Below are 18,670 nucleotides of genomic sequence, written 5' to 3'. Positions count from 1 at the left end.
CCATGGCTTTCTCCAACCTAATGAATCAGCATCTATCTATCTATCTATCTATCTATCTATCTATCTATCTATCTATCTATCTATCTATCTATCTATCTATCTATCTATCTATCTATCTATCTATCTATCTATCTATCTATCTATCTATCTATCTATCTATCTATCTATCTATCTATCTATCTATCTATCTATCTATCCATCCATCTATGACAGAGCAGACTGCTGTGTCTTTACTCACTTGAGGATGTCATTCCTCGGGGTAGACTTACACTAGATTTTTTGACATTCTGATGATACTTTGGTGGATCTATTTATGGTGTATTTATATCACTGTTTGAGAGCATGTTTATTTGAAGAGCTTCCTTTCAATTATAATCTATTTTGAAGCACCCATGGGAGATATGTCTCTGTCGATCTGTAACTTTCCCGTCTCCGAGTTGCACAGAGAAACTTTCTCTTCGGCTTTAAAACGTAGCTGCCAAATCACCTTGTGTTACCATCAAAGTCTGCACTTAAAACGATCGCATGTCCGATGCAAACTCCCAAGGTAGTGAAACAAGTGTCCTTTCTTTGTTCAAGTCCACTGTCTGCAAATCAAACACGAGACCCGCTCCACAATGAAGTTGCAATTCTTACTGTGTGACTACTTTGCAATCACTTTGCATATTTTCTGCACTTAATTAAAGGTCAAATTAAAGAGCGGTGGAAACAAGAGTCTAAAAATCAACTCCAGTGGTCTTTTGTAAATTGAAATGTGACATCCAGATAAGGAGGCGGGCTCAATGAAGGGGTCACGACCAAATGTGAGCAGAATAAGAGACGAAGCAGGCAGGCAGGCAGCCAGGCAGGCAGGCAGGCAGGCAGGAGCTGCATCGTGAAATGGCAATAGTATGCTGCAATCCTTTGGCCATTGCCATCATTTGGCCTGCATTCTCTTTTGACTTCCATACACTCCAAGTGGACACCTGAATAAACACACACACACGCACACATGGCAGTTGTGAAACGGCTCCCGCGTGTATAAATGCTTGAGAAAAATGGCCCAACCCCAAATTTGCTAATGCAACTAATCGCCATTTCTCACAAACACCCAAATATGTTTAGTCACAATATGCCTGTGCTGGAAAGATAAAGCCGGAAAGGATTAACCCAAACATGTTGAGCGGAAAGCAAAACACCTTTGCTGTGAGTTTGTGACAACGTAAAAGAGCCACTTAGACACACCAGAATGCTTGTTAAAAACAGTTTTGAACTTGTTAACTGTCGTGCAAAAGAAAGAAATGAACGGGCAAAACACTTCAAATGTCATCCAAATGTCTTAGCAGCGCTCAATTACATTGCCATCAAAAAATCAGACATTCACATTTTCTAATTGCTTGTGCTCCCTCAGTGTATCTGAGCTGCCTATGCAGCAGCAGCAGCAGCAGCAGCAGCAGCAGCAGCAGCAGCAGCAGCAGCAGCAGCAGCAGCAGCAGCAGCAGCAGCAGCAGCAGCAGCAGCAGCAGCAGCAGCAGCAGCAGCAGCAGCAGCAGCAGCAGCAGCAGCAGCAGCAGCAGCAGCAGCAGCAGCAGCAGCAGCAGCAGCAGCAGCAGCCTTACTTTAAATTCGTGTGGGTACTTTGTTCATAGAAAAAAAATGTAATGATTCGAAATGGGACTGGCCGTTGAAAACCTTGAACACAGTGATAACAAAAATACTTTATTAAGGCAAAAGGAGGTACTTGCCACATTTCAGAAATACCATAACTTCAAACGTGCACTTCCTATGTTCTTTGAAAACAGTCTTCTGCATATTTTGTTTGTTTCATTTTGGAGCAAGAAAAAGAGGGCAGAGCTTCCTGGCACTCACGTGCTTTCAGTTGTTGAGCGCTGAGTAAACCGACCTTTATTTAGAGTGACATCTCATCCCATGTGTTGCACCCAACCAACCACCCACCCACCCACCGCCTGTCACCTGGAAAAGTCGCATGCCAGAAATGGCATTACGTCACAAAGGCTGCCCATCCTTGACTTATCTCTCGGCTGTGGCGTGACGGCATATTTCCCGTCAGCCGGTTCTGCTGCTTTATTTCTGCATTTTGCAGGATGCTCTCGGGGCATATGTTTGAAAGAACCACTTAGCCATCTGTCCCCAACATCCCTTGCAAAATATGCAACATGCGAGGGAACCAAAATGCATGAGAAAGAATGGCAAATTCAAGCAAATACCCCATTTGATATTCCAGGAGAATGTTACACAAGTCCAGCATAAGCATGCCATGGCTGTTGGAAGCCAAATCCCTCCCAGCTGCTTATTTACTTTCCTTGATCTTTATATTCCTCTCAAACGGCTTCCGGAACTTCGATCGGATTTCTTTGTTTGTTTGTTTGTTTGTTTGTTTGTTTGTTTGTTTGTTTGTTTGTTTGTTTGTTTGTTTGTTTGTTTGTTTGTTTGTTTGTTTGTTTGTTTGTTTGTTTGTTTGTTTGTTTGTTACTCGCGAGATTGGACCAATCCATCCGAATTAACTACAGTCAGATGAACCCTTGGAAATGAGTTACTGTGAAATAGTTGTACATCACTGTGAATGTAACGTTTGTTTCGGTCTTTCGGTTGGATCAATAAATCTTTTTGCTCCGCTGCATTGTTGCATAGTTTATGGATGTAAGTATAAGGAAAAGTGATGGAGGAGAAACGGAATCCTGTTGCAGCTACAATTAAAAAAGAAAAATATACGTAGTACGTACAGAATGTGATCTTCTGGAGTTTTTTATTTTTTTATTCTCCCTTAAGCATTTTTTTCTTTAATGACATTTTTCATCTTTACATGATTCTCCTCAAAGAAGCTCTTGCAGTCAACCTGCTGTATTCCGTGCAAACATCTTGTCAACGTTGCTCAGGCTCGCAATTATTAAAGCTAAAGCCAGATGTGCTGTGGGAAGGAACACTCATTAGGGACGGGGGGGGGTTTAAACATCCCCTCGACTAACAGAGCAGCACCTTTGATTAGGGTTAAACTGAGGTGTCGGAAGATGGCATTTAAGACAGGTGCTACCAGCTGTCATCACATCCAGTCCGCCCGCCCGCCCGCCCGCCCGCCACTGCAGTCCGCCTATGATCTCGGAGGGACTACTCCGAGCGTCTCTCTTAATCAGCTTATTCTATTCCGTCCAGCTGTTCACACCAGTCAGTCTTGCGCAACGGTACCAGGCTTTGTCACTGCAATCAATAAAAAGAATGTTCATTTGCAACATAGCCACTACAGTCATTGGTGTTTACTTAGCAATTGTAAAAAGCATACGTGGCAAATTTGGGTCGTGGAAAAAAAAAAATCTCGTATACATGAACACATGAAGGCAAATTGTGGCCAAGATTCTAGAAGAGATGATTTTTTTCCCCCCATTATTGCTTTTCTGTGCATTGAATTGCTGCATTCATCCTGTGCCAATTTCACTTGCTTTTTGGCACCCTTTCATTTCTTCTGCCTCCTCCCATGTTTACCATTTGACACTATCTCACCCTGTTCTCAGATTAAATTCTCCTGTATCTTTTTGCCCCCCCCCCCCCCATCTGTTCAAAGTATTCTTCTTGTTCAGTCTTTCTGTTTCTTTTGGATGAAACAATGTACCACTATTATGATGATGAATTATGCCTTTTGTTGGTTATGTGTTGTCAGATGAGTTCTAATTCATCATCAGCCTTCCAATGCAGCTGGAGTGACTTGAAAAGCAGCATGCAACACGCAATGTGTTCTGCAGCAGCTCGTGCTTGAACTTTTCCATCTGGACTGCCTGACACACTGATGCAGCACCGCCACTCTGTTTTTGGTACAATCTGAATAATTGAACGGCACTTTTGAACAATGTTCTGTTCGGACACTTTGACTGTTATTCAAATGCCCTGCGGAGTCAGTCAGTGGAGCCGTAGAAGCAAAATAGTAAACAGCTGCGTGGCCACCCGACCGTAGTGCAAGGACAATGACACACGGGCAAATAACTATGTTCAAGTATTTGTTCAAATTTGTCTTAAACAGTTCTCTGGCTTAATGGGGGCTTATTAACCTACATGTCTTATTCTTTTATATCACAAACAAGTGTTGCATCCTGAGTATTTTGAATGATGCTTTTTTTTTTTTCCATCTAATACAGTCTGTCTCGTTTATAGCAGATGGCATTTTATTAATCATGGTGGAATTGTGCCTCAGATTGTTGTATTAGACCACAAAGGAAGCTCCATTTCATTCTGAATAGGTCTCTGATTTTCAGACGGATGATGAAATCCAATCGGCTCTTTTTACCATTACATATAGTAGCTCTTACACAATCATGCTTGACAATGGTCAGAGGCGGGCTCTGATAGGTACTACGCTACAATATATGTGGATGTATCTATGAGTGGGATCAGTGAAAATGTCTACCAATCTCTATTATACAATGCATGATTAATAGTAAAAAAAAAAAAAAAAAAACAGACCGGCTTTTATAAATCATGTCGCAAATGGAGACTGGTGATTGATGGTGAGACAGAATCTTAATTGTTTCTGAAGGGGCTCTGCACTGGATGATCAATGCAAACAATGCGACAAAAAGAGTTAAATAATGGATTTTCTACCTTTATGCCTGTCAAAGGTTGAAAAAAAAAAAAAAAAGCTTTTCATGTGTGGGATGCTGTGTTGAGGTTTTTGATGGATCCCGATCTTCAAAGTCTTGATGCATATGATCAATTTAGCAAACTGCACGGTCATGTTTCATTTGAGGTGGACGGATGGAATTGAATTCAAGTGTTTGTAAATATTTCACCATCCAAACAACACACACAAACACCATCGTGCATATTTCTTCGTGGCTCCTGGCATCTTGGCTTATCGCAGCAGACAGATGTTGCCAATGTTGGATTTAAAGTGCACTCTGTATGCCCATGCCCAAATTAATTGAAATTAGCTTTCTAAGTAATCTAGTTAGTGTTCAGCAAACACTTTTAATAGCCATGCTATACAATTCCAAAGTCAGGAGGACCAGCGATAATGAATGTGCTGTGCATTTTCATTCCAAATAAGTTTTTTTTTTTTTTTTTAGCACTAATGGAACACCAGGCACTTGCTAGTCTTTTGAATTAATGCGGACCCAAAAAAATGAATGCACCGTTCAGCAAGTGTGCAAATTGCAAACTGATTTTGTGTGACCCCAAATCTGAAAAATTGAAAATTCCCCAATTCCAGTCCAATTTGTTGCTATTTCTTTTTTGGGGGGGAGTCAGCATTAATATGTAGTGCTGTCACTGCTGTCACTGATGAGAACCTCGGACAGTTCCCTTTATCTGCTCCTGCCCCTCCCATCCTGCTATGCAGTGATCAGCATTGATTGGCCGTACCTGCACCTTTTCCACACCTGTTCCCAGCTCGTTAGCCGCCCTATATAAACCCCGGCCACCCTGCGCTCCGTTTCAGTTGGTTGTGTTGACCTACCTGTTGTCTTGCCGCGTTCTTAGCAGGTACGTTACCCCCGCTGTTGGTCTGTCCATACTGTTGCTCAACCTGTTATCTGTTCTCCGCTACCCCTTTGCCTTCAATAACCCTTAATCCAAGCTACGCATTGTTGATACGAGCATGGAACTTCCCATCTCTGAAAAGAAAAGGTTGTTAAATCTAACTGGGGGAAAAAATAATCAAAGCAAAATGCTTAAGGGAAAAACATCAATGTGTTCAAGTTATTCCATTAAACCTGATCGATGTTTGCATTAGCTTTTTTTTCTCTTACTTTCCAAAAGAAAAATATACATAAATCGCTGCTTTAAAATTTGTAGTGAATAACGTTAAACTATGAGTGAGTCTTTTCCGAGCGAAAGACAATCATGGATGAATTTGTCTCTCCTGGGGCTAGCTGGAAAAAAAAAAAACACAATTCTTCATAATTCCAATTTAGAATATGAAATACAATGCTGAGGGGGCTACACAGATTTGTGATGGGCCCTCCTTCAACCCTGCATGGCACCATCCCAGACATTATAACGCCAAAAAAAGAGTGTGAACCCTGCAGTTGAGTTGAGTCAAGTCAGCAAATAACTAATCGCCATTCTTTCATACAATCTTTCTTAAAACGGAACTGTTCAAAGTCAAACGGTAATTGCGCTTGTTACAAAAAGTTCCGTTTTGTCGGTCTGACACTATCTCACTTCTCTCTGCTGATAAAATGAGTGGTATTGAACCAAGCGAGCGCAACAAGGGAAGAATTAAAGGTCACGGTGCAGCAGTTAATCTCAACACGGTGAAGCAGAGCCAGCAGGAAGCCGGAGAAGAGCTTATCTCTTTCTTCTCCTTCTCCTTCTTCTCTCCCTCATCTCTTTGCACCCAAAGCAATGCTGCGTTGTGTTCTGCTGAAATGAAATACACCATGTTGTTTACATTGCCATTTCACACTCGTGGGAATGTATGTATACGGCTATGGTTTGGATGCTTCATTTGCTTAGCGAGGAATGTGGATGGAAGCAGACGAGACAACAAAAGTGAGATGAAATAAATAGAGTTGCTATTTATTTGGAGTTTGCTCTGTTTCGGTGCACCGGAATGACTGTCAATACAACGGTTTTTGTGAATAATAGCAAGTCATCTGGAATGAAAATCCATTTCTTTGGCGGTTACTGCTCAGAGCCAACCAGGATTGTTGGGGACTGATAACAATGGAATTCAAAACCATTCAGAGTACTGTTATAAAGTTACAGTTGGCTAAAGCTTTCAGAACTTTGGAAAATTCGAACAGCAATGTTACGTCTTTGCAGTAGACTATCTGAAATTGTATATCTGCTTTTAATGGCGCGGCCTTGACATAAGCTTCTTTTTCCACACTGGAAGGCCAACTCACCCGGAAAGGCAAAAAAAAAGAAAAAAGGAAGAAGAAAGGAAAATCACCAGCACACACTCAAACACCATTAAAGCTGCAAATTGAGAGGGAAATATGAAAGATTCTTTTAGGTACCTTGATGCAAATGTGACATTGCAAAAACAGAGCTTTGTAACACGAGCCAATGAGATATAGAAGAGCTTCTTGGTTGGTGATTGTTTTTTCTTTTCATTCCCAAGCAAATGTTCCAAATCTATATCCAGAGCAACTCTGGAGCGATGGGAAGAAAAAAAAAAAAAAAAAACAGAAATACACATACAATGCAAGAATGAAATCTAGAGGTGGTTGCTACAATAATAAGACAGTTACAGGTGTCGTATGCTAATTAAAAGGTGTCTGTATGGATGAAGTGTTGCTGCCGGAAGCCCAGCCCGAGTACATGGCTTTGTTGCAGCTTCATCTCAATGTGTGGAAGATGGTTACCAGGCAACAGCTGCACTTTGTCTCCTGTTTTACGCTGGAGTCAGAAATCTCTGGCTTTTTCACAAATGTGTGTGTTTTTTTTTAAGTTATGTTCGATGAAGTGTTAACTGTCCCTTTATTGAGTTGAAAAGCTGTAGTGAACATTCTTGGCGTTTTGCTGTGCCATCATGCTTCTTATACTTCTTATAGCAAGTTGTAGCTTGTCTTGCCATCTACATTAAGAATGTCGAGCATATGTATGTATATGAATAGACACGCGCTGTCGTCAGTGGAGGAAATTCTCAGACCGAAAAGAACTTTGAGTTACTTTGAGTCACGTCTGCCTGCATGAGTCACTGATGGCATTCCACACAACCTGCCAAAAATCTCATTATGAATTAAAGGCATGTTACAAATTCTCTTTTCCTTCTCCCGCTCCCAGAGCGAGCACTCAAACACTTGACGCAACCTTTCTATTACTACTCTCCAAATCAAAAGCATTCAGTTGATTCTCAAGGCCTTTTACTCACCCTTCAGTTCCCTGCTGATTGTAATGATAAACCATAACCTTCATAAATAATGTATAGTGGAGGGCTTGTTTCTCAACATTCATCACTTTTATTTCCCGCTTCTATGCTGTAGACACACACACACACAATGTTGAGGGGGGAAATATGAAGACACTGACCACTTACATGAATTCTCACAATAATTATTAACAATGATGGATATTTGTAATTGTTTAATAGCAGAGGCGAGTGGAGTGGAGTCCATTAAAACGTGCATGTGTGGCAGGCATTGCACACAGTGTTGGGCAATAGATATGGCCTACTGTATAATATATAAATATTTCTCTCTCTCTCTCGCTCTCTCTCTCTCTCTCCACCCATCAATCTATCACTTAGCAGACCTACAAATTGAAAGTGCCAGTCAGTTTCCTCACATTGTGTAAATTAGCCAATTCATTTAGCAGAATGGAAACTCGACTTCACGGTGAGAAGCAAAGGTTGTAAAGCGGTGAAGTTAGTGTTCCTCATTACGCAGATGTCCTTAGGATAAACTCTTTCTCCACTAGCTAAAGCTTTAATCAGTCAAATATTCATATTTCACACCAGATTTGTTACTTTGATGCTGTGTGGCAATTCTGGTTCAAGAAAAGTTCAGCGTTTTCCTTTAAGCATATATGTTTGGTCTGCATAAATCAATGTGTGTGTGTGACCTTTTTTGCCCATAAGAACGAAAGCTTGTACTATGATTTCTCCTACAATAGGAAATTGCCACACAGCTCAGAAACAATTAGCCTTGTGAAAGTGCCGTAAATCGGTTGGGTAAATCGACGCATGGCTTCTTTTACATTGTCTTTCTTTTGGAACCCTAAGGATGTTTGTGATTGAATCATCATTTGCCATTCTGGGACATTAGTCAAGAGTTGCATCCACCCGTAAGGAAATCCTGTTTACAATGACATGGACTCAAAGCTGAAATCATGCGCAATGCTCTGATTTGTTGTGGCTTCACTCGAGCATCCATTTTCCATAGCTCTTCCTCGCCTTAGCGCAGGTGGAGCCTTATCCGAGCTGACTTTGGGGCTGGACTTCATGCAAATTTTTCAAACCAGGGTGGAAGCACAAGAACATGGAGAAATGACATGCCAGCACAAGGGAGAAGATGCAAATTCGGCAAGCTGAGTTATGAAGCGGAGACATCCCGACTGGGAGGCAAACAACTGGTGGGCTGTTGACGGTGGTGCTTCAATGACTTGTTTTGTCTTTTTTTTTTTTTTTTTTTTCCTCCCAAGAACCTTGACATGGGACCATGCTGACCTCAGTAACATGTGAAACAGCTTGTCTCACTAGGTGGTTCAAGGGAAGGGGTTAAGGAAATCAACCTGAGGGCCCTTTGCATGGTCCACTTCCATATTCCATGACGCCGTAAGCAGGGGATACAAGTAAAAGACTAGACGCAAAAGTGGGCACACCACTTTCTGAAAGAGCTATTGTCCCTAAGTATTATGATGAAATGTCAAGGTCCACAAAATAAGTTCACATAAGGGGGTTGTACTTTGCTGTTGCTGTTTATAGCCCGTAGCCTCATTCTTCTCATAAATGGATGCAAAGTACTTAGCCGGTGACCTCAGCGTATTCAATGAGCTGGCTAATTATTGATCATAACTTCAGGACTGTGGCTTACAATGAATATGCACATCGTACCTTCAATCTCATGATACTACTGCTACCTAGTGTATGACAAAGCTCCTCTTGTTCACGACTTGCTCAGATTAAAGTCAAGTGATCCACCTCCGCCAACACCATGTCGGCTTCATCCTCTGCTACGGCGAGATTTTCATCAGTTGTCAGTCAAGTCGGGACTTGATTGATGATCAGATAAAAAGGGATGATAGGTGCTTGGAGATAAGACAGGAGCAGAGAGGCAAGGAAAGCAATCATAGGCTTCTTTCTCCAGATTCGAATCTTAACTTGATTTCATGACATAGTGTGCAAAAGGCAAAAACCCGCCTCATTTTTTCCTTTTCAACCTGACCATACCAGACAAATTATTTTTCTGACAGTCAACGTACTATACCGAAGCGAATCGTTGTGGTTTCTGCTTGACAGCCGTATCTTTCTGCATGTTAAATCTCATTGGACACACCTGTGTTGTAAATGTTGCCGTAAAAGTGAAATACTATATCAATATGGAGGTGTGTCTTCCAGCTCTCGTGCATTTTTACAATCTAAACGAATTAATTGCTACCAATCAAGCCACCCGCGTTAAATTAATGAAGCCTTCCTTTAAGTGCCGCACCGTTCATTCGGGTGGGCTAAGGGGACAAACGCTTTTGTCTTGGTGTCTGGAATGGGAGCACTCCACTAACCCAAACATCTCTTTTGGCACGGTTGTGGGCAATACCATGGACAAGAGGATTGACCAACGCACCAAAATGCAGATTATGAGGGTTAAAAGACGGCAACTGAGGTAAAAGTGGCGCTTCTACAGAGATAAGTCAAAGAATTACAAGTGCAGAGTATTTTTTTTTTTTTACAAGTGAACCACTGGTTCCTTTCAAAAGGTACAATCCGACTTGGGGATTAATGGACATTAATGGACTAAGTGAGACGTTCGGTATCTGGCGCAGACGAGATGACAAGATTATAAAGGATATAGATAGAGGTGACAGGAAAACAAGGAAATAAGTGAAGGAAGATCAGGTGGATAGTTAAAGGAGCAGAGTAATGCTCCACTATCTGTCTCACCCACAGGGTGCGCAACAGAGAGATTAAGTGAATTAAGTGAGGCTCCTTGGCTCCTGAGGGGGCCATTTTATCTTGTGTGTGTGTGTGTGTGTGTGTGTGTGGGGCATCACTTCTCACACTATAGGCCAACGGCACAAACGTGTGCAGAAATGTGTGCAACAATGCATGGACTGTGAATCATTTCTGCTGAGATAGAAAAATAACCCTGATACGCAGAACCCTTTGATTTTTAGTCCGTCATTAATCACCTTGCCGGAGTTTAACATTCTGCAGCATTACGACAAAATGTTCAAATGTATGCAAAAAAAAAAAAAAAAAAAAAAAGCAAGTGAGAGTTTATGTCTTGATCTGTCAAGTTGTTAGGGAATGGATAAACTACATTTATCACTAGTCCCTAACATTCAAAAGGAGTTTCCCTTATAATAATAATATCACTCCCGCAATTTTTGCAAACTTTTAGTATGCTCTTCATTCATTTTCAATGCACTGATTGCCAAGACAACAATGCAAAAACATAACATGTTAGATACAGCAAACCTTTTGATACTACTTGCTCGTCAGCGCAGTAGCAAAGTTGGGACAACTACGGCGTTGGTGACAAATGGAATTGACCTATTGCGCTACCAAAAGGAACATTTCATTTGAGCAGAAGAATAAAAGCTCCCTGCTGACAGCGCAATCACTCTATTAAAAGTTACTGCTCAAGCGCTTTGATGAATTGCTTCTAATAGTCACTCCTTAATTGCGCTCACAGGACGGAACATCATTCATTTCCCTGAGTTGATGTTCCACAACAGGTAGCAATTGAAGAAATTCACTTGTCATGTGCTTGAAAACAAAGAAGAAGGAACGCCTTTCGCCAGGAGGGAGCTAAGTCAATTATTCCCTGCACTAAACGAACCATGAGTAGCAATTCAGTGGCTATCTATCTTTTTGAAGGCCTCCGGAAGTTCAAGTAAATACGGGCGCCTCAAGCCGAACGGGACGCGGACGCCTCCCTCGGTCGTCTGCGTAACCAGCTGCCGACGGTATCGGACAAGAGCGATACCGGTACCGTGGCGCTGTTGGAGCGCAAGATCCTGGAATGGACATCCTTCTGGAGGAGCTGGAAATCCATCACAGCGAGGAGATAAGCAGGATGGCTTCCCAGCTACCTGACGCAAGGTGATCTGGTTCACATCTGCTCTGCCACCGCTTGGAAAATAAGCCCAAGCTTGTTCCAAAAGTGCTCTGACCTGCCATGACAACGTGGTCCGATTGAATGCAATTGTGCACTCGGAAGCTAGGACCTATGGGATTCTTTGGAATGTTTATCAGATGGTTTAACAGGACTCCTACGCCACCGTGTCGGAATTTCAAAGTCAAAATCAAATGAGGTTCACTGATGGGTAAAATGTGAAGGCTTACTTGCTCTCTGGAGGGATGATGATGATGATAATATGTGGCCTTTTTCTGCCTTTGGAAAAAATAGCGAGTCTTTAAAATTGGCTGGGTAGTTCTGTGCTGAATGTGTTTTTTGTTTTGTTTTTTTGCAGCAGCAGCAGCATTGTCATGAGGCGCCATGCTGGACACCTGGCAGAGGACACTTTAATTATCAGCTGCCTCGTGTCGAGCCAATGAAGACTCTACAGGAGCTTTCTGAGAGGGTCACCTCAAGTAGTGGATGGAGTATGCCAAAAAGGCAACCCTCAGGTACAGCTGATTTGTCTCTGCTAGGCCTCTGCAGATATTGATGTCTCTCCACAAAGTGCAAGAAAGTGCATCCCCAGGGTGTGTGGAAGACTTCCTGAGAAGCAGATCCAGCTGGGTAGGCTGCACGGAATACATTATGCAATGCCCGAACAATTCTTCATATTTATTTTAAGAGCCACAGATATTAGATATTTATGCCTGAGACACTTTTGTCCATGTGCTATCTTTCATTTTGCACTCGTACTATGTTGCATGCATATTCTTACCCAGGTGCGATCAAGTGCTTTTTATGCGGGTGATAAGTCATTCCAAATTCCAGTAAGCCAAAAGAAAGGCAAAACACAAATCTAAAGTGAATCTTTGACATCCTGATCTGGTACGAGCTCCTGAAAACTTGTACGATTTGCAAAGGTCGTATGTAAAATCATGCACACTACTGGTTCAAACTTCAGATGTGCATTTGCCTCCAGATATGCTTGGAATCTATTTTTTTTTAATTGTTTAACCTTTAAAGGCCGTCTGAACTGAGAGAGACGGTGTGTGTGGAAGTTTTTGATTTATCAATGCCGTAGTGGCGAACTAAGTTCTAATTCTTTCAGCGGATAGAAACTAGAAATGCCACAGCATGAAAATGAAGATACGACACGTTTGACGCCGTCCATAAAATATGGGCCTGGAGTTTTTGAGGCTTATTATTCCGGAAAAATGGTGTTGACTTTGACAAATTGCTCGGCGTATTGATAAGCGCGTGGGCTCAAACTTTATCTTGCACGTCTGCTGATGGATGCTCGGGCACCGAATAAATGAGTCGTTGGGACTCATTTGCGCTAAATTTTCCATTTGCGTGCATCTGCTCATGATCTGTCCGCTCCCATTTGGGCCTGATTCTCTCACTCCTTCTCCTCCTCGTACGTATGGATGGATGTAGCCACCGCACCAGGGCAGTGAGTCAGTCAGTGCTCTGGGCTGGGAGTGGCCATTGTCAAAGCATATGTCAGGCCTTTTGTGTGCAAAAGCCATCCTGGGAATTGGTGTAGCAATACTGTCATGGTGAGTGTCCTCACATCAAGAACCTCAATCTGTCTATGGAGATACTATAGTGAATTTACACCGGCCAACTCTGCCTCGCTCAAGAGAAAGGGGAAGCAGGGGTCAAGGCACGCACGTACTCTGTGGGGACTTGGCCAAGAAAACGCCTTCCATGCTAAATAACCTGAGGTGGGCTGCCAACCTCCTGTTGAAGTGTTCACAGATGAACAATTCAAGATGAATCAGAGCCTCAACATCTGAAAGTGTAACAAGATTAATGCAGTCTTGCTCTTTTCTCCATTGTCCCCCGCATTTGCTCTCTTTTTCTAAATAGCGATTGATGGAGCTGGCCTTGTTGGTATCATTCTCTAGCTCTGTCACTCATTAGTATCCCCCTCCTCTCTCGACTTTGTGTCTGGGTTGCGCTCAGAGTGTGATGGATGGGAGCCGAGCAGCTCCTAGCTAATCATTCCGACTGTCAATAAAAGCTGAAAATGCTTTGAGCCGCGCGCTCGCTCGCTGGCTGGCCGGCTGGCTGGCTGGCTCGATGCAGCCTGGCTGCGTGATGGTGTGTTCCAGTGTGTAATGGCTGGAAAGGGATTATTTTGCTGTGTAATAGCTTGAAAGCCACATGGCTGAATTTCTGAGGCAGAACATGTCATGAGCTCGCTAGCCCATTCCGGATCAACTTTGAACTATGTCTGAAAGAAATACAATATCATAAAAAGCTGTGGTGCAATTTTCTGTTGGAATAAATGATTGCATGTATTTTCTATTAGTAGCAAAAGATGGCTTAATTGTTGGAATCGTGGATGAATTCCATATACAGTGTGTGACTATGATTGTGTGATTAGAATAGTCAAAGTATGTTGTTAGAAAGTCTGAGTGTGGCAGAAAGGAAAGAGCAAAATTGTGAGGAGAATATCAATTGGCACACGCTGGCTGGCTGGCTGGCTGGCTGCCTGAAGGTGGAACAGTACAAGTGAGCTGTTAAAGTGCAATTGACCAAGACACAAAATAAAATAAAATAAAATAGATGTCGAGGTAGAGCTCAATGGGAGACAATGATTTTGATTTGGGCTGGTAAAATAACGGTTCCTGTCGAAATATTAGCGGCGTTCAATCCAGAGGATAGCGACGAGCTGCCGATTGAGGCGAAAATAAGAGCGAGAGAGGATCCTCACAATTACAGAGATGAGCCAAATGTTGACGGACCGTGTGCCGGTGGAAATGCACTTATCTTTTGTAGGGACAAAGAGGGATGCATCTTCCTGATGGCATAAGACTGAAAATGCAGCACAGGACAGACAATAGTTTGTTTCATTCAGCAATGTGAAATGACCACGAGAAACACAGAGTGAGTCAAACTTGAGAAGCAGTGGAAGCGTTTATCTGACGCTGCATCTCTGTGGCTGTGAGTGAATGTTACTGTTGACATCAAGGGCCAATGTTCAGCCCACTCAAGTTGAGTGATGTTGTAAATAGCAATTGAGAATTATCATCATAGCAATTTGTGTTTCCTGCTGCCACTTAGTTTCCTTAAGTGTGTGTGTGTCTGTGACCTGGATTGAATGTTTGTGAGTCAGCCACTGCTGTGTCCCCTGTAGTGGAGCTTCACATTAAAAAGCACATGGTGGAATTCTCACCTCACTCCGGAGCTTCCCCAAACAGTCCAAAGTCTTTTTGCTTCTCTCCGCTAAACACTATCAAAGCTCGTCTGCTTGTGCGCTGACAAGTCCCTCTCTGCTAGTTGCCTTCTCTAAAGGCTTCACTTGCAGTGGAAACATAAACAAAGTAAGTTGCAACAGCCGCATGTAGTTCTTGTTACTTTTGCAGCCTGTTTGACTTTTTGACTTCTTCCATTGTATTTCACTTCTGTAACTTGAAATGTTTTGAGCATGAGTTGAAATAAAAATAGAATATTTCAATCCATCAGACGGATCCATTTTCCACATTAACCCGGTATGTCACGGAACAACGGATGCTTGGGACTGCGCAGCACGTTTTTGAGCTTGCAAAAAAAGGTAGTTGTGTCTTGTGCAAAACGTTTTTTTCTTGTCTCCAAGAAATTTCCAACACGTTTGACCGTTCGAAGCAATATGTCAACGCATCCGCCGTTTTGATGGGGCCAAACTCATCGAATATCATTGGTCAAATGGAGTTATAATGAGGTTCATTCATTTCTTTTCTGAACTGCTTATCCTCACGAGGGACACTGCCGCCTAATCAAATTGGAAAAATATACTACGTACATAATGTGGGAATGGGTGCTATCATCAAAAGATGTGATTTTTTGTCTGATTTCATCACTACAGTGCAGATGAGTGAAAGCTTTGAACTCTGCTTTGTGTTGCCTTCAAATAACTATGTCAATGTGTGAAAGGTATTATAATGCTGTCTCCTCTCCTCAAACTCATAAATACGTAGCTGGCCTAGAAAGGACACACTGATCTGATACTGTCCTCCATCCATTATGCATGTGTTGGAGTTTTTACCAGAAAATATAAGCATATACCACTCAACTTTGCTTTTTTTTTTTTCCCCCCTTTGCTTGTCAGACCATTAATGCTGCAAGTGACTAAGATGGATTTGATTATTTCCGCAATCTGGCAGCGTGTGCCACACAGCTGCCGCCGCTGCTGCTGTGGCTTTGGCAATGATACAGCACATTTTAAAGTGTCAGGGTAGCTGTCATTCTGATATTATTGAACAAATGTTTGGTTTTGGTGGTGAATTTTTAATCGAGTTTAATATTCCAGTTCCATCCAAACTTTGAGAAGTGGTCCAACCAAAAAAGAAGGTCATATGACCAATGACCAACTAAATGAAGGTGTACACAACCTTTTTTTTTTTTGCTAACCTGCCCTTGCCCTTTTCTTTGTCACCTTCCCGCTTTGCTCAGCTTGTATTCTCTCTCTCTCCCTCTCTCTCTCTCTCTCTCTCTCTCTCTCTCTCTCTCTCTCTCTCTCTCTCTCTCTCTCACTCCATATTTCATGGTGTCTCCGTGGCTTTCCTCTTGATTTATGACGTAGCCGTGCTTGTATGCTCAAGTTGTCTTGAGGCAGAAGGGTGCCATAGTATTTCATTTGAGGGTTATCCACAAACACACTCACACGCCTACGTACAGCCAGTCTGAGACTTCAACAATGTGAGCTCCCACCCTCCCACAGGTAAGGTTGTCTGTTTTCCCCATGCACAAGAGCCACACAAGCATACTTATGCTAACATGATGTAAATCAGCTCTCACTTGGAAGACGCTGATAAGCCCTCCGCGCTTATCCCGTGACATATTTGTCCTCCGTATGCAGGAAGCCGTAGGGAGATAAGACGCGTTGCGCTCAGAGGCCTTGTCGCCGACTCCATTTCTCTACGAATTCGGGAATACGGGCTTTGTTTTTTTCTTTCCGTAATGCAAACCACTTTTCTCCCCTTCCTTGGTGGAATTTTGCTTGATGTCATGGTGCTGAGTGTGGCATGCAAGGAAAAGCAATCACCTGTGAGGCTGAATAGATTCCTCAATGAGGTGCTGTTAATTGCGTGCTCCACCGGCAGCTTGTTAAACACGGGCCACCGCCGACAGATAGCGTTTGTCACATGGGAGCCGTTCTCAGAGCAACATGAAGCCTCAAAGCGACACGGCACTCCATCAAAAGCTGTCAATGTACACTTGCTTATGATCTTGTCTTTCGGAGCTTTGCCTTTTTCCTGAAATGCAAGCCTGTTTTATTTTGATTGCGTTTGCTGTCTTTATTTCTAGTTTTCACTGTCTCACTCCAGCCCTTTCTATGCAGCTGTGGTTGTTGAGCTCTACGAATAGTGTGGAATTACTATGTCTACATGGTTACGCTATCTAGTTAGTATAAATGATATACATGTACGTATATTCATTGTGCGTCTACATCCTCACTGCAGATTCCTTTGAGGATTCGTGCAGGTGGCTGAGTTGATTTGGAAGTCCCACACAGGTTTCAAATGAATAAGAAATGGACGGAACTTATGGCCCACAACTAGCAGCTTCCAACCTCCAGGGAGACTAAGAAAAGAGAAACTTGTAGTATATAGCCAGTGAAGAGGAAATGGGATTTGGCTTTGTTTTAATGAGCCGTTGACTGACAGTATTAAAATGACATTTCATCTTTTCCTAGGGGCATCTGAGTTTGTGTCCCACTAAAGAGTTTTTATGACGTACCAGCGTTTGGAATGCATCTGATGCCAGTGACCGGATTGAGAAAGTGAAGAAGCGTGGCCCACTGAAACGACGCAGTGCATTGGCAATGTCAGTCAGCCAAGTATCTCCACTACCAGGTGCAAAGGCTATCATTGTGCTACAGAAAATGATCAATCTCGAACATGCTGTTGTCACTGACCTTAAATGAAGCCTCGCTGTCCATGATACTGCAAATGTGGTCATAGCACCAAAAAAACCAACCATTAGTTCCATTGTAGCTTGATTCTTATCATTTTGCATGTTCCCTTGGTAATGTTGTTGTTTTTTTAATTTGATTTGAAGATAATGAGTGTATCGGCTTTAACAGCATGACCTCCTGTTTGTAAATGTGTAACTGTGAACTTTTGTTGTTGTTGTTGTTATTGTTATCAGCAGTAGCATTGCGCAGCCATCAGAAAATGACTAAGTGGGAGGCTTTATGGCCACCCTGCTGCTTGGAGACCTTCAATTCGACCAGCTAACCATAAACACAGGCACCAAGAACACGAAAAGAGTGTTCATGCTAAAAGAGCTTTTCCGATTCACTTGAATCAACTGTTGCGACAATCAACTCGAATTCAACAATTAATTGGATTAGCTAATTGACATAAAAGCCATCTTGAATGACTTCAGAGTGGCAAACTAATAAGCACAAATGCAGCGTTCCCTTGCCATATCGCGCTTGGCCTTGATGTGTGTCCGTACTATATTGCGTTATGGCTTCTATTTTGTAATTATGATAGTCTTTAAATTGCCCAAACGTTTGCTTTGCGCTTCAGATGGATCCCGTCTGATGTAAAGCCTCCTCCCTGTGTGCCTCGATGCTGGTAATTGAAAGCATATTGGCTCACAAAACCTCCTGCTGTCCAAATCAATTGGTGACACATAAGGCGCTGGCTCCCATAGCAAGCACATTTATCATATTACCTTGGTGTGTTGCTTGTTGGGCTCCCGCCGTGTTAAGTGGTTGTGACAAAGGCTTTACTTGTTTGTACCGTGGGGTCTTTTCAAGCTTGCGAGATCAAAGTTCCCGTTGGTCAATAAGGGCTGAAGCCAAAAACAGCCAGCTGTTAGAGAAACTGTTATTTTTTTAACAAGTGTCTTGCGCACAGACATAAAACACACACACACAGGAGAGAAACTGCATTGTGAGAGAATCAGAGTGGATAGGATGGTCTTTTGTTTTTTGCAAAACGCATGAATGATATCTTTTA

General features: G+C 42.4%; 1 long non-coding RNA gene across 1 annotated transcript; it reads left to right on the top strand.

Moving 5' to 3' along the window:
- Positions 1-5,427: 5,427 nt before the first annotated feature.
- On the top strand, positions 5,428-17,818 carry LOC125980674 (uncharacterized). The gene is made up of 3 exons (XR_007485708.1): positions 5,428-5,466; positions 12,064-12,335; positions 17,395-17,818. It is a non-coding gene; the product is annotated as an uncharacterized lncRNA (long non-coding RNA).
- The last annotated feature ends 852 nt before the right edge of the window (positions 17,819-18,670 follow it).

This window comes from Syngnathus scovelli, chromosome 14 (assembly GCF_024217435.2).
Source record: "Syngnathus scovelli strain Florida chromosome 14, RoL_Ssco_1.2, whole genome shotgun sequence".
NCBI lineage: Eukaryota > Metazoa > Chordata > Actinopteri > Syngnathiformes > Syngnathidae > Syngnathus > Syngnathus scovelli.
Note: the sequence above shows the minus strand (reverse complement) of the source record. Positions and strands in the feature narration are given on the sequence as shown.